The following is a 17,750-nucleotide window of genomic DNA, read 5'->3' as shown; positions in this document are numbered from 1 at the left end:
CTTGTGTTTGTATACGACTCTTGACACGTGTTGTTGTACATACTAAAAACGAGCTAGGCAGTTTTTTTTCCAATTCCAAAACGACGGATTACCGCCCGCAAACACATACGTACCCACACACTTCATAACTATCTGCGTTTGATTATTTAAATAATAAATACATCAGCTGTTCAATTCTGTGGATCACACAACTCGAGGCTTACAACAATTATCAGCTTCTGTTGGCTGTAGATCCGTCAAATCGAATGGCTTAGTAGATAATAAAATAGTATGACGACCATCATGCCGTATCAGGTAAACCAAAATACATTTTATTTACTTATACAGTTTTTCGATTACTTTGTGGTTAGATATAGGTAATATATAAGTAGTGGTATTGGTACCTATTTATAGAAATATTTTAATATATAGGTATACATGTTAAATTTTTTAACGATTTATATTAATTATGATGAACGATGGTTACATATTTTATGAAATAGGTTGGTAGATATCTTAATTTACTGACGAAAGGTCAAAATACACATTCGTTGTACGTGTTAATTATGTAGTAAATACTTGTTAAATATGTAGGTACAATATGCATATGTATTTGTATCTATATATTGTCATCTAATAACGCATTTTTATAATAATGATGACTATGTTATATTATTATGTGCATCTATAAATATTATCAGAAGTTACAATCCCAAACTTGTTTTGTACTCCCCGTGCATCATTTTTACCTAGGTATAGTAGGCGTAGGTACTATATTATTGAGTATCTACAAATACTTTAACTCATAAGTATTTGTTAACGAAATAAGCTGTATAATGTATCTACTGTCAAATGACAATTGAAATGTTTAAATTAAACATAAGACATACTCAACAAATTAACGTTTATTTACCTATACATTTGGCATCATAAATAACACGATAAACGATAAACGTATTAGAACTTAAAAACTATAAACAAAAGTAATTCAACTTATTTATCCAAATAAATCAATTGCCTGTCATATAGTGACTTATATTGGTGCTTTCATATTGGTCATTGGAGTCGTATTCACCTGACCAATAATTTTGTCTAAACAATAATTATTGATATACTATAAGTACTAGAGAGAACTCTCAGTATCAGCAATTAGCTATCAAGCTGCATGTATATTAAGTATATTTTGATAATCTCAAAAAGAATCTGCAGAAAAACGCACCATTCAATATTCGGATATATATGTATTTGTCCATAACCTAGCATAGTAACTGACATAATAATATTATGTTGTGAATTTATTTTAGTTATAAATTCGGTAACCACGGTAACTCGGTAAATCGACTCAGAGACTCGTAGGACATTTTTTGAAACACCCATACCCACTATATTAGGTATAATCAGAGATGTAAGCTTGGAAATATTCAAATATTCAATTAAAATTTTTTTTCACATTGACATTTTTATTTGGCTTTAGATAGTAATGACAAATAACGATTAAATAACAACCAATGTTATAAGCTACCTATTATATTGTAATTCCATGTACGTTTATTTAATAATATATAATATTAAACGAGAACCTATGATTATATTTAAATCTTAAGTATCATTGTATGAATTTATATTTTTTAAATTAAACAATTATCACATTTATCAAACATACATACGGTATTTCTTTTTTAAATACCTAATTAATAGTATATTTTTTTTTTCATTAAAGTCCTCAATATGCGTGATGTGTATATTTTGCATGATATCTACTTATACCTACCTAATAGTTAGGTAACGTGGCAATAGTATATATGTGCTACCTACGTGGCATAATATGCCTTTCCACTAAACACGCTCACTTAACCACCAACTCTTTTGTAACATTTTTATACAAATGTGAAGTTAATCGCTTGTGGTACAAATCAGAAAAAAATATGTATATAATATATAAATATGAAAAGTATCATTAATATATTATGGTTATAATTACCTACTATCGTTTCTTATACAATATGTTACTTTCTATATTTTTTATTTTTATTTTGGAAATATCATGAATATTGTATTGATAATGTTAAATTGTATTTGTACATTAAAAAAATAGGTTGATAAGTAGGTACTTATTTTTATAAGTGCTGATCAGTGATCCTTAAGAATACATAACTAACTCCGGCTATATGTAAGATATAAAGTTATGATTTTCAATAATTTAGTAGGTACCCATCGGCCATCACTACATATAAACTTCAAAGGACTAACTAAAAAGTAATAAGTGTAGTCGTAGTCAAATATTTAAAAAAAATATATATAAAAACAAATACATTTGTTGTAATATTTGGTGAAATTTAAAAATGTTTGATTGGAACCAAAATTTTTACTAACCCTTCTGGTCTCATGCATTAGAGAAACTAATTTTTGTTTTTAAACTATATAAAACAAATATCAATATTTATAGTAAAAAAAAATATTAAATAAAAAATTTAAATTATTTTCATTAAAAATATAAAATAATTGGTTGAGTATCTCGGACATGTTAAATTTTAAGTGTTTGGATCCAAATATTATTCCTAACAACTATTTATTGACTACAAAAACAGTAAATCTTTAGGTGAAACAATATAATAATATGATGTAGCAAATTTGATATTTTGATTGTATTCGTTGTATCAATTGCAACACAATGTACGGATTATATATTATATTTTTTGTTGATGTTTTAATATATTTACATTTTCAATAAAAATTAGAATATCTTAGTTTAATTTATTGTAACAATCTTTCTATAACTGTCATTTGAATGAATCGTAAATTAATTAATATTGGTATTATTGTAGCCGTAGAGCACGGATTTTTATGCAGTAAAAAGTATCGAAATATGCCATATTATAATGTGCAGTAAAAATCATAAAAATATGTAGCAAATATGGAAGAAATTTTTTTTTTAATGTACAAAGTAAAAAACTTATAAAATAATTAATCACTTAAATACTTGATATAAAAAAATTGCAAATTTTCCAAACAACTTAATATATTTCTGAATTTAAGATACACACAAAATTATATTAAATATTTCTATTTGACAAAATACTATTTTATACATTCTTTTTAAATTTTCGGTTTGATATACAGTATAAGTTTCAATTTTTTTTTAAATATATGCATCAATATGAAAAATAAAATTTCACCATTAGATTCAAACTATTATGATTCGTGAAAATACTGACAAAAATCAAAAAAAGTGAATAAGAAAACATATGGGATTGTATAGAAATTCGTGCTCTAATTAAAGATATCGATATTTGATTGTTTAACTGTATTTGTTAGGCTTTCTTAATTATTATTCAAAACTATGATATAAAATACAGTTTATTTTTTGTATGTATTTGTTGTTATTTTCAAAAGTATCTAGATTGATGTAAACTAAAATTATTTAATAAATTATCCCCTTCTTTTTTTAGAGAATATTTATTTAACCCTCTTATAAACAAAATATTATTTCAAATTTCTATAACTATTTAGTTTTCTAAATCATTATAGTGATATAGAAATTTAAATTTCTTTTTCATTTTAATAGAAATCTTATAATTTAAATAAAACGTTATAGCCTATAATAATAATGGTTTATAACTATGTTTAATTAATTTAAAAAATATATACAAAATAGGTAAAAATATCATCTGAAAATAAAAAAACTTTTTTTGAAAATGTATAAATAACAATGACTATTAAGTATAAATTGTATTTTAATGGAACCTTGATAAGTAAAAATTCAAAGGAAATTAAATTTTTTTGATTTAGTACATTTTTCGAGTTATCAAGGTTTAAGAAAAAAATTCTTTTAAATGTATGTACGTATTTATTTAAGGTTTTAATTATTATATCTTTAATTTATTATGAACAAACATTTTAACATAATTTAATTTAATTTGAATAGATCTTTAAACTATTTTAATAAGTAGTTACTTCTATGGAAATATTTACGTTTGACAACTATACTTGTTTGATTTGATACAGTGATTATATTATAATTTGGTTAGTTTTTTATGTGAGCTTTAAATTATTTGGAAAACAATGTAGCATAGGTATTATGTAGGTATTATGAGTTATAATAAAATAAAGAAAGTTTCGTTTCGACTGGTGTCACAAATACAATCGCATGTGCGAAGTATTAACAGTTTCCTTAACAGCGAACAATGAAAGAATGTTTTTCTGATTGTATAATAGTTGATTTAGATTTTATTTTCTGCTAAAATAATTATAAAACTACTATATATTATATACACCTTTTTTTTTCTTTAAATCATTTCACTCGTTTAGTTACAGAAAATCTAAAATCTAAATTACTATTAATAACTCTTGTAAATTAACTTCATAATCACGTTAGGTGTAAAGTTTTAATTAGTAGATTTCATTTAAGATGTACCTTCCTATGAAAAACCTTTAGTTACAATGTCATCCACTTTTGGGTCGATATAACTGAGAGAGAACAATGGCTCTAACTCTGCGCATAGAAGCTTCTGAGTGAAAAAAAAACTTATATTTAAACAGCAGAGAAATTAGAAAAGCGGTGTTAAGTACATAACGATGTTGCGGTTAACAATGTTATGAATTGCGTTTTGGTTAACAGATTTGTATTCAATGCCGCATCCAATATGGTCAATAGTAATGCTCTATAGTAACTCTCTTAAGGTAAAAATGGAATTCTATTTATGTGTGACTTCGCAATGGAATATACTCTTGATAAAATTAGTTTTTCACATAAGCATATTATAATCAATGCAATATAGTATAACACTGCATATTCTTAAAAATGTGAAGCCGTGAAATCGTATACCATATTTAAATTTAAAAATATAGAATAATGTGCCATATATATGTCCTGCGTTACCTTTCTAGTATCTACAGGTAAATACTTAAAATCTAAATAGATAAGATTATGTTAAGGCAGTGGTATACCTTCCTGATTTCTAAAAATAGTAAACTCTCGCAATGGTAATCCCTAATGACTGAACATTATGTTTACCTGAAGGATTGAAGGAACTATATTTTATTATCATTTATGATAATTTATATAATTGGCTTGACTTTTTTTTAAATTTGTTTTTCATATTATATTATATAATTTAATGATACAACTATAATCTATCGTGTATTAGTGTTCAATGGAGTTTTACAGACTCGATGGAGCTTACATATTATACCTATATATCGGCCGCTGGATAATAGTATTGAAGTACACCCGAACAAATACAGGCCATTCAAATCGGGAAAGTTTACATTAGCTCATATAATATTAATATAGTATATTTTACGTATGTGATAAACAATAATGTAAACAATTTTTCAAATAGTTAGCACATAAATACTGATTTATTAAATATAATATGCCTAATATCCATACTTGACGTTAACAATTTTGTTTTTATGTATACAATAATTAAAATTATTTTTCGATAGTAAAAGTAAGAACAATTTACATTCGTTTATTATATAGTTTTTAATGTTTTTATCAAATATCTTTAAAACATAATGTATTCATAGGTTATTCTCTCGATGAATGCACATCCATATCAACGACTCCAACCGCTTTGCTCTAAAAAACATGTACAAATATTATATTTATTTTGCGTCATTTTTATTAAAATCATTGTCCATGGTAGATTACAGTTGGTTAATACACTTTTAATTTTTAAATTTTAAATATTAATTGTTTGTTTAGTAATTCAAAGTTCAATCTAATATAATTGACATGCTATATTTGTACAAAATCTTTGAGTAATAAAATTTAAAATAATTTTTAATTATAACTGGTATAAGTTTAAATAGCAACTAGTAAATACAATTATTTTTTTAAATGTACGTATTAAATAATCTGCAGCATTGATTTAATATAATACACAATATACAAATTATAAAGTTTATTTATATTTCAATAAAAATAAATTGCTTACCTATTATATGGGAACCGTACTTTGGCAATTTTTCATATTAATTTAACGAAAAAATATCAGTTCCTAAACAATTTTACCTAACATTTTCAAAGTTGTTTCCCATTTTTCTATTAATAATACAGTAAAACAACTTAAGGAATATTTAGTTAGGTCAATATGAATTCATTTTTTATACATTTCATTTTCAACATTTGAAATATTTTTTGGATTATTGTTTCATATTTGCCAAACAATAACGATTTATAGTTCAATTTATCGACGCAGTTAAATTCCCATCCAATTTTTCAATTTTTTGTAAACATAAATGACATTTTTTTGGAATTGAGCACAAAATGGTGGAGTTAGAATTGGTGTACGGAATTAGTTCGCGAATGTTTTTATTTTACGATGATGTGTGTTTTTTATTATTATTATTTTGTGTCTAGCTCTGTCACCACTTTCTGGTACAGTAAAAATGCTTATATCTAATGTGGTTTCTGATAACAAATTGAAACTATTGGTGTTTTGTCCCCTTCCCTTTCTAATATCTGACTCGAATTCTATATAATATGATAATATAATTTGCGTCCGGACATAATATTTTTTTTTATCAGTACACAATTCGCAATTAAGTCTGATCAGTGACAAATGATTGTAATTTATTTGAAATTCATATTGCTCTTAAAGATATAAACAAGTATAAATGTAAACAAGCAGTGCTCAACGCGTGACGGTTTTCTCCGTTGTTCGACTGTCTCAGTACGGCAAAAATAGTTAATTTTACGCATTTTTAATGTATTTTATGTACAGTATACACTCGTCAGTATAATATATTGACGTTAATTCGAGTAAAATAATTATTACTTTTCGTCCATCATCCTACAGTACACATTATGTATGGATATAGGACGACCGTTCGGGTTTCCGACACGGCCAAACTGTCGTTCAAACAGCACGCAGGAACCAAAAAATCGTTCATAATATATGCATTACAATGCGCATTAAAACATCGATGACATAAATTTCAAATTGACCGTGAATTTAATATTATTGTCATCGGTTCAGCGCCGAATTCGATGCCGTTATGACGAAAAATAATTTTGTATTAATGTCCATATAATTATCGATAAGTATAGGTATAATATCCGTAATGTTATATTTTACATGGCCACAAAAGTATGTCTTCCTTAAGTCATACATGTGTACTAGATAATTTAATAGGCATGATTGTAACTTTGTAACCATTTTATTCTTTATAAATAATGCATTTATTCATATTCTGATTTATGGATTATCTACACTTATTTTACAATACCAATATTTTATAATACAAGTAGATACTTAATCTCAAATTGTTTATATAATTTAAAGAGATCCAATAATAGTATAAACAGTTTTTTTCAAACCTAACTTGTTTTACTGAAAATTTTTACTTTTTAATAATATATTACCTATGTAGGTACCTATATAAACTCGCGTCACATCGATTTAAAAAAAAAATCACCATCTTGAAATTTAATATTGGTTGTCCTAACATGTAAAAAAGTTTTATCATCGCAGAAAACTCTAAAATTATATAAAAATCCAAGTTTTTAAAATATTATGATCTTTACCTATGTAAGCAAAGCTATATGCGTCGGCCTAAATCGTAAAGATCGTAAGTCCAAAATGATAAATTTTACAGGAAAGGAAAATAACGTTTCAAACAGTTCGTCGGTCTAATTCCTTAATCCGCAAAGGTCATTTTTCATTATTTATTAGTTTATTACAATGATAATATCGAGATACGACTCTTTCTAGATCATGACAACGGAGGGTGGAGACATGATGATTTATAATCATCATGTTGCATGGTGGCTCAAATCATAAAACTTATTAGAGTTATGATTTTATCATACGATACGTTTTTTTTTCATTTTTATCAAAAACTAGTACAAAATTGAAAAATATGGAATCCCGCCTCTTCGACTTGGGTCGAATTTTTTTTAAACTAGTTTAAGTTTGTACTCTAAAAAAAAAAAACTAACCAAGAGTAGTTAATGTTAATTTCAAAACAGAAATTAATTTAATAGGTAGGTTGAAATTGTTCAAGTTGAAAACATATTAATCATTGCCCATTACGTTGTTATGTTGAAAATTGAAACATTTCAACTGCTTCAAAAAGTAATGACAAATGTGCACGTCTTGTATAAAAAAATCTTGTTCAATAAATTATTAATATACAGTATTAAACTCGATAATTCGAAATTCAGACGACCAAGCTAAAAATTCGATCTATAGAGGTTTTCGATTTACCAAGTGTTCGAAAATTAGGGGAAAAGAAATTCATTCAAATTAAAGTGAGGTGAAAATGTTATGTTATTTATTTTTATCAACTGCCGCGATCACTTTTTTATCGGCGATCGACAAACACTTATACTTTACATGGCTAATTCCTACTGACTACGTTTTATTTGATTTCAACAACTGTTTACCCATTGCAGAAGTTTTATTTTAGTAATACGGTAATCACCGTCGTTATTATAGTTTCATCATAATGAATTAAACTTTCATTATGAGTACGTCAAATAGAGTGTACATAATCTTTAAACATAATTATATGAATATACATATATAATCGCGTTTACGGAAATTCGAATTATAGAGGTTCTGCATATGGAAAAAAAATTATAATTGCATGTAGAGTGTGTCCCACCGACGGACATTTCGAATTATCTTTGGGTCTGGAGACTGGAATATATGTATTTTTTTGTAATTATAGAGGTTTTCTCAGGGGACTACTAAGCGTTTAATTCGATTTATGATGTTTTTCGAATTATCGAGTGACACTGTACTAATATTGTTTCGCTTAAAATCCAAATGCCTATTGTAACGATCGTTATCAGAAATCGCTCCGTAATCCAAGTGTTTCTCAGCATTTTATGCTGTTATTACAAATCGAATATCCATGTACCAATAATATATATTCATCAATTATTGAGTTATTTTTATTAATGTATTAAGTTAAGTTTAGTAAAAATCAGTGCACCACCACTGATATTATTTCTTGAAAATGTTTTATTTAATATATTTTATAGGCTTACTATATTATATACAGCTGCCATGTAGCTTTGTGGACATCCAAGTTTTTAACTTAGTATTAGGTATTTACAACAAAATTCTATACTTTTTTTTATCCATATTAAAAGTTATGTACCAATCGTGAATCGATAGAATTAACGCGCGGTGCCTTCCTATTAAAAATCCTATAAAAAATCAGAATTGAAATAATTGAAACATTGTTAAAGGAAATTATGAGAGTAGTGGACGATCTCGTTAAATAATGACGTATTGTTGTATTAATGGGTACAAAACACACTACGAATATTTAAATATTATTATACCCGTCCACTTGAACATATTAATACGCGTACATCTAAAATGTGAGCACACTCGCGCGTGTTGCTATGGCGTGGTCAATATTCGTCTCTTTCAACGGCTTCGTAAGAAAACCTTCGTCAACACATTTTAATGTAGATATTAGGTTTATTACTATATGCATATAATAATATTAACATTATGCGCACTGCTGCAGTAACGCTATTGCGTTCAGATCGCATATTCTTCGCGGTCGCGGGTTCCATTCACTGAACTTGCCAGGAACTTAGGTCCGATATTATTATTGCGGTACTTTTTTTCCCCATCTTAATATGGATAATAAAACACTGCAAACAGTGACCCAGTAACTGTTGTTTAATTGTTGTTCATTCAGTATTCGGGAATTAATGCTGCGGTTGTCCGTAGACCGTACAAGAACATTATTATTTATCATATTATGTAAAGTGCAGTTTATACATGTATAATATACATTACTTATATGATGGCTATTGTCTATATGTCCTATGTCCTAACTTCTTGACCTAATTATTTAATTACTTATTTGACAACTATATTATTTTACCCTTGGACTTGTTATATTTATTTATATATTAAATACATAATATTAATATGATAAGTACCTAAAAATATACTCGAAAAGTACCTAATATTTCTACCTACAAAAATATGATATGATTTTTTTTTAAACAACTATTTCTGCTCTTTATATCTGTACTCGATTTTTACGTAACGAAAAATTTATCAGTCAAATATTTTAATTTAATATGAAATAATGAAATATAAAATGTATGTTATAAAAGTAAACATTTTATTTTATTTTGATACAATATAATTTTATTTTTTTCTAAAATATTTTACTTCAATGTAGAACTATAACGTAAACATATAAACTTATATGTATATCGATATAATCATTAGTTTATCAATTATTATAGAATTCCCTTGTACGGTTATACGATATAAGATATAACTTATAAAAATTATTATAATAAATCACCTCTAAGACGAACCGCAATTTACGACATTTAAGTAATTGTATTCACTTAATAGTTACTTACTAGATACTAAATACTTACTAAATACACACACACATATAATATATATATGCGTATATAAATATATAACAAATATCTATATGGTCACCTATACCTATGTATGATTGTATTCACTCCGTATGCAGTTTTCTAGTTTTTTAGGTATGTACCTAGTACCTACGTATTGTATATTATATGATATATAGGTTATTCACAGTTCATCGAGTTCGTCGTTTATCAATAAAACGCGCGTGGCAGTTAAGTGTAATGATATATATATATATTTGTGTGTCTGTGTGTGTACGTGATCTGCCATGAAATTAATGTTTTCAATACAGAATAAATTGAATAATATAATTTTCGAAATGGATAAAATAATAGAAACAATTTGCTTTTACTTCTAATCATGTTCCATTTTAACAACAATATCTATATAACTAGGTATATAAGTTTTTCTGCAGCCTACATTTTTTACAAAAACTTATTGACTAAGACTTAATAATACAATTTGTTAGACATTACATAAATATTTACTTAACCTTGTTAATTTTATTATACTTGTAATATTAATAATCATTAATGTTTATAGTATACTACGCATGATACAATTGCAGTAATAGGTTTATACAGCCACCAGATGCACCAACTGTATTACAGGCATGGCTACAGAATACTTAATAGATAGGTAAAATACAACATAAATAAAACCTTTGTTTCAATCTTGCAGCTCTACAGTGTTTGTTTTAAAACCGATATACATTGCTGGGTTGAACATTTTTTATTTGTTTTCAATAACTATAGATATTATAAATAAACTGTTACAATAACTTGTAACTTTAGTTAAGTTACTCCCCAAAATTAATTTTATAATTCGTATACCTACACAAAAACACCACGTCTCGGTATTTTAAATTCGGTACCTATGTCTATTCATCATATAATATAAATTATGATGTCTAAACAGTATATAAATGTAATTTGTAATTTGTATATTATATTGCTTTTGCTGACGTTTATATTTGATGAAACTAAAAAGTGCAGTTGTGTAGAGATTTATTTCTACTACGTTGTCGCAGATGCCATAATATATAGGTACCCAGATTTTTTTTTAAATTAAAATCGATTTCAGCGCCTGATGGGTATAGTAACACTATATAGGTATTTGACACAATAACGAAAACGTATCAACCTATATAGGTAGTAACTAGTAATAGGCATTATAAACTTTAGTTTTTTGATCGGTAAGTCATCAAAATATTAAAATATGTTTTAAAACAGAGGAATTTAAACTTTTTCATCCCACGACTCCTTTGTGTCTTTACGAAATGTTGACGGATCCCAAATTATAAATGGCAAACAAATCAATGCTTATAATTTATATTAATTGTTTATTTATCATATGTTATATATATAACAAAAAACTATAAATATATAAATTGGTTTTCAATCATATAGGACGCATCTTTCTTCCTTCGACAACTCTCACGACGCACATGGGAGCCATGGCGCACAGTTTGAATACCTCTTATTTAAAATAACAATAAGAACACACGTAATAAAACTTATAATATTTGAAGTAGGTATATGAGTAATTTGATTTACAGGGTTAGTAAATATGAAAATCGTGTTGGAACTTTCATATTGCGATTAAATTCCTATAGTTCGTGGTTAACCCACATAAAACGTTTTTCATCAAAAACTGCACAAGTCTGACGTATTTAGTCTCGAAGATTGTGAATTATAAGTACCTATAACAGTATAACACTATAGGTATTATATTTAAATAATAATAATAATACAATTATTATTATTATTATTATGATAAGAATATAATGAAAAACAGATGAGTCTGTTGTTTTTATTTGGGTATTTTTTTTATATTTTTTTTATCGCCAACGATTTCTAAAACGCAAGCAATATGCACAAAAACAATTATTAATATACTACTAGAGGCTGAGGACTGATTAATGCCGACAATGAAATGAGCAGGAATAGCAGGAACTTCGGCTCAAAACACTCGTTAACACTTTCCCTTGCCGATGGTAATGATAACGGTGTTAATTATGTATGTCAGTGGTATTTTGAAAAAGCTTTTGTTATTCCATATTATAATACGGTAGGCACCTCTGCAACAAGTCGAAACTCTTTTACGTTAATTATTCTGTAGCAATTTTATCCACAGTGTAGAACATTCGAATTAGATAATTTTTTTGTATCGCAATATTATACTTACGACATAATTAAAAAAAATTAACGTGATGTAAAAATTACGCATTGCAGATGTCATAATTAGATTTTAGATTAAATATTTGTAGGTACCTTTTTAACTATAATACGATTTGGTCAATTGTAAATTGCACAATTCGTAATATAATAAAAACTTAGGTAGCTAACTATATACTACTTAAAAATAGTTCATTTTACATTTTTATCAATGGCTATATTATGTATTTTATTTCTCAATACATTATTGTTACGTAATTAATAACGTCTATAATTATAATCTATACCAATTTATACGTACAGATACCATTTTGTTATCTTATTAAGCATACCGATTTTGTAAAAAAACAAATAAAAAGGTATGTCCTAAAAACATTTTTTTATTATTTATTGAACTATGTTTACTTGGAGCATTCTAAAATATAGTCATGTCAATAAATTTGTGTGTACAATTAAAAATGTAAAATTATTGTTAACATCTTTATAGTTTGTGTTTTTTTTTTTTAAATAAATATCTATATTTAACATGACGTATGTAGTTCGTAAGCTACACACATTTAGTAACTGAGTATACAAAAACATAAAATGTTTAAAATGTTAAATTAAAACTTTCTATAGCAACATTTTATCATTTTATTATATGCTCAGTAATTTGTTATATGTATAATATATAATATATTAATATATGTTACTAATGATTAAAATAATAATATAGATAATAATTTACTTATTGTAGTATTGTAAATAGGTATTTCATATTTCATTTTCATGACGTAATAGCAGGTAATTTCGACATATTGGTGTAATTAACATAATCAACGATTAATAACAATCATCTTATAATAGACATGGCAGGCAGCATATGAAATAATAAGGGAGACAACCTCATCTATACTTCTAAATATCTAAACTATTTTATTAAATTCTTTGTATGTATGTTTATTCGGATTTAACTCAAAATTTATCCATCGGATTTAGATGAATTTTTTAAAAATATTCCTCATGATTCCATAAATGTTATAGGCTAAGTTTTATTCAAATTTATATTTATTAAATTTTTAATAAATGTACATACGTATAATTGCTTGGGATATTTCGGGTATTCCGTGACTGATCGCGATAGATCTAGAACCTTCTAGAAGAGATAAACAAATAGCTGCAATAATGCTGCTATTTTTAGACATTCATGCACTAGTTTATGCATATTAGCATTGACCATAAATCAATAATAAATATAGAATTTATAATAAGTATATTTATAGAACTTCCTAGAACAAATAGACCTAGTAAATAAGCTCAAATCCTGCCGGTCGTGATGGACATTGAATTCCGCGCACGTTCCAAGAAAAAATCCCCGACCATAGGGAAAGAAAATTCCCAGATTATATTATTACTCACATAAAAATGATTTATATAAATATTTTTTACAAATAGGTAAATTATACATTATACTAATTATTCCAAAAATTAATATAGGTAGTACCCTGAAATAAAATATTACGTTTTCTATAATATTAATTATTTATTTTAAACGTTTATTAATTTTTAAGTATATCCTTATTTTATTATTACTATTATTATTATTTTGTTCAATAAACAATTTTAAATAAAAAGGTCCATTTTATAAATCGGGCTTTTTTATTTTTGACCTACATGACCCCTAATCAAGGTGATGGCGACCCCTAGATTGAGAAACGCTCTCGAAAAAATATTAAATATGCCGTTGAGATATTATTAGGATTATGCGAAATTTCTGGGACATACTGTATAGTTTAAATTATTTTGCTTTTAATAAGCCTTAAACTAAAATATCGAGATATACTTTTCACCATGGGTACCTATTCTTCGCTCCTCGGGTGAGACAGTAAATGTGTTAAATTTTGAAATATTTTACGTAACAAAACTGCACACGGGTGAAACCGAGTAATACAGCTAGTAATAATATAATCTTTAGTCATAACGCATTAATAAGTTTTTTGGATGAACATTTTATTAGAAAGTAAATTTAATGATAAAGGTTTTATATTGAATAATTGGCTCTGAAAAAAATGACTGTACAGTTTGTATAAAAATTTGTGTTTTAAGTTTTTTAAATTGTAAATGGAGAAAGTAATGTACTTATTCGTATACCTATGTTGATTTTATGATGATGAGATTTTTTTCTGTTACGATACTTTTTTAGAGCAGAAAAAATACTCAACGTTAAGGGTGGTTTCTGTTATCAAATTATATAAATATATAGTTGGTACTATCAGGTTAAAAGTAGGAAATCACACTATTTTTTTTTTTAGTAATTAAGAATCTATAATATTACATTTCACTGTAAATCGATACGATAGATCGGCAATTGAAATAAAATTCCTGACGAACGACCACAGGAAAAAAATCCTTAGACTACAATTTTACTCACGACCATATGAAAATAATTTTAATATTGAATTACAAATAGGTACCTATATTATACAATGTTATAAATAATTTTAAATAAAATCTTAATATATTTAAATTAAGATTTCGAACGATCCAGTCAATATGACATACAATATAGGTGATAATAATAATATAATAATCAATATTTAATAATACATTTATACTCACAGTAGATTTTTAACTGTCAAAAAAATAGTAGGTATATAAACATATTTTGATAATTATAATCATAGTTAGTTATTGAATTGAAATTTATATTGATTATTGAACATTCGAAGTTCTTATCCTTTATACAATTTTATCGTCAAATTATTATAGTAAACGTAGTGTTTTATTTCAGAGTGCTATATTCCTATATTCATTTTTTGAATGATAAGTAAAATATATAATAAATCTATTTGTAAAAAATATTTATATAAATCATTTTCATGTGAGTCATATTGTCATAATGTAATCTAAGGATTTTTTGGCCTGGTGTTGGGGATTTTTATTCCGGAATTCAATAGACCGCGCGTGAATATCCACGAATGGCAGCAATAATTGTTTTTAAGTTCATTATGAATATTGTTATGATGTAAATTGCAATAGACATTTTCATATTGCACCCTCATGCATTTAAATTAAGTACAGTTATTTTAAATAACACAATAAAAATTTAATAATATACCTATTTCTTAAGTTAAATATTTTAAACACATTAAATATATATACCTACATAAAGATTTAGGACACTATACAGGCACAACTCAAATACGTAATTTACATAATTTTTATTTCGCACATATAAAAATATGTGAGCAAATTATACTTAAGTATGTATGTAAATTTATTAAAAAGTTAATAAATATATTAAAAATTTGAACAAAGCATAGCCTGGTACCTATAGCACGTATGTGTCATGAGGAATATTTTTAAAAAAACTCATCAAAATCCATTGGATAGATTTTGAACTAAATCCGAACAAACAAAGAATTTGATAATATAATAGTATAGGTAATAAAAAAAGGGCTAAAAATGCTGTTTTTATTACGTTCTTTCAGTAAAAAGCGAATTATTAGTTCGTTAATCATCATTGTATTATTTTTTAAAGTTAAAGGAGTGTCTATATTTTGTTACATTTTACATTTTTATAATGTTTTCATTCTCATAATGAGAATATATTATAGTATTAATATTATTGTATATATATTATATATACTATTATATATATTATTAATATTATATCACAATATATTGTGACAACGTGAACGATACGCCGACGAAACAAGTCCGCAGTACTAGGGTCGCATGAACTAGCAGCTACTCGTTCTTCGGTTTTGGTGTCGTTGTCAGTGGAGGTATTGGCGGCAGTTGTAAATACGACTGCCCGTTTCAACAGACATCACAATCTCAACATACGTTCCTGATACATATACCGTAATCGTTGGCATTGAATATCATTCACTATGTTTCTGAAATGTTTTCAAAATATTTCTATAATGTTCTTACGACGTCTCACATAACCACGATATCGCGACAAACGACGGAGCAACGTTTTCAAGCAATTTTTATTATCCACTATCCAATATTACTCTCATTAAAAAATTAAAACCGGGGAAGTTTACTGTGTGGTATATCTTCATTAAGTAGTTTTGACTATCATTATATACGATATTTATAGTAATTAATAGTTATATTGTAATTTATTATTACAACATTAAAAAAATTACATTAATTGTTGTTTAAATATCCAATTTTATTAACATTTGAAATTTAAATGATTGTAAATAAAAAATAATAAGAACTTATTTTGATATTTTAAATCTTTCCATAAGACGAACACTATGAGTAGGTAATCATGTTTAAAATTTTAAAACTTTAGCAATAAAAAATGGACATTTTGTATATGTACCTATATCTAAAACTTTCAAATGTTCGATATTTTGTCAAAATTTAAACTTTAAATGAAAAAAAAACATGCCTGTATATCTTAAATATTTTTGAGTTGCTATTAGATAAACTTACGAGGAACCTTAATGGAAAATAATTATTTTTTTACATTTACAAAAAAAAAAGTCTATGAATAATTCAAAAAGAGTCAAAATATTTAGACAATTTTATGCATATTGATAAAATCAAAATTCTACATTTTTGCGATTGTTAAATTCCAAGTGGAGTGACCAATGATTGATTTTACAATGATGCGTGTGAGTTTTTACAGAAAGAGTGTTTAAAGTTCAAATAGGTATGTCATTTATTAAAGTTTCAAAAATGTTCAAATGATTTTGTAGTTAAAAATTTATAATGTGTACAGCTTAGAATTAAAAATTTAAAACAAGGATTCTCAGATATTTAATATTATAACTAAAAAATCTAAAAGTAGATTTTTTACTTTGTTATAATTTAAAATAGCAATATACCCCTAAGATCTAAATAGGTAATAAATTATAGTTAATAAATAAATAAAGGTATACCTAATGCTTACGTATATGTACGTATATGACTGTGACAGGAACAACACTTCACACAAGGCGACCTACTCCTGGACTTCGTTTACACACTTGTCACATAGATCAGCGGTTCTCAACATGTGGTACGCAGAAAGCTCATAGGTGGTACGTGAAGAAAATCTACCTTTATAAAAAATTAATTTATTAACAAAATTTTATACATATAACATAAACGTATACATTATTAATAAGCAAAAAAAAAATGGTCAGGTGGTACGTAAAAATTTTCAAATTGTGTAAGTGGTATACGTGACTATAAAAAAGTTGAGAACCGCTGACTTAGATCCAAGATATTG

General features: G+C 26.1%; 1 protein-coding gene across 2 annotated transcripts in view; it reads left to right on the top strand.

Moving 5' to 3' along the window:
• The window catches only part of atk (artichoke), a 36,121-nt gene continuing 18,371 nt past the window's right edge, over positions 1–17,750 (top strand). For both annotated transcript variants that reach the window (XM_015512527.2, XM_015512529.2), the window contains exon 1: positions 1–294. The gene's annotated coding sequence lies outside the window, so the exon portion shown is untranslated. The remainder of the gene's footprint in view (positions 295–17,750) is intronic.

Source organism: Diuraphis noxia, unplaced genomic scaffold, assembly GCF_037042655.1.
Source record: "Diuraphis noxia isolate RWA-SAM2 unplaced genomic scaffold, SU_Dnox_SAM2 contig0001, whole genome shotgun sequence".
NCBI lineage: Eukaryota > Metazoa > Arthropoda > Insecta > Hemiptera > Aphididae > Diuraphis > Diuraphis noxia.
Note: the sequence above shows the minus strand (reverse complement) of the source record. Positions and strands in the feature narration are given on the sequence as shown.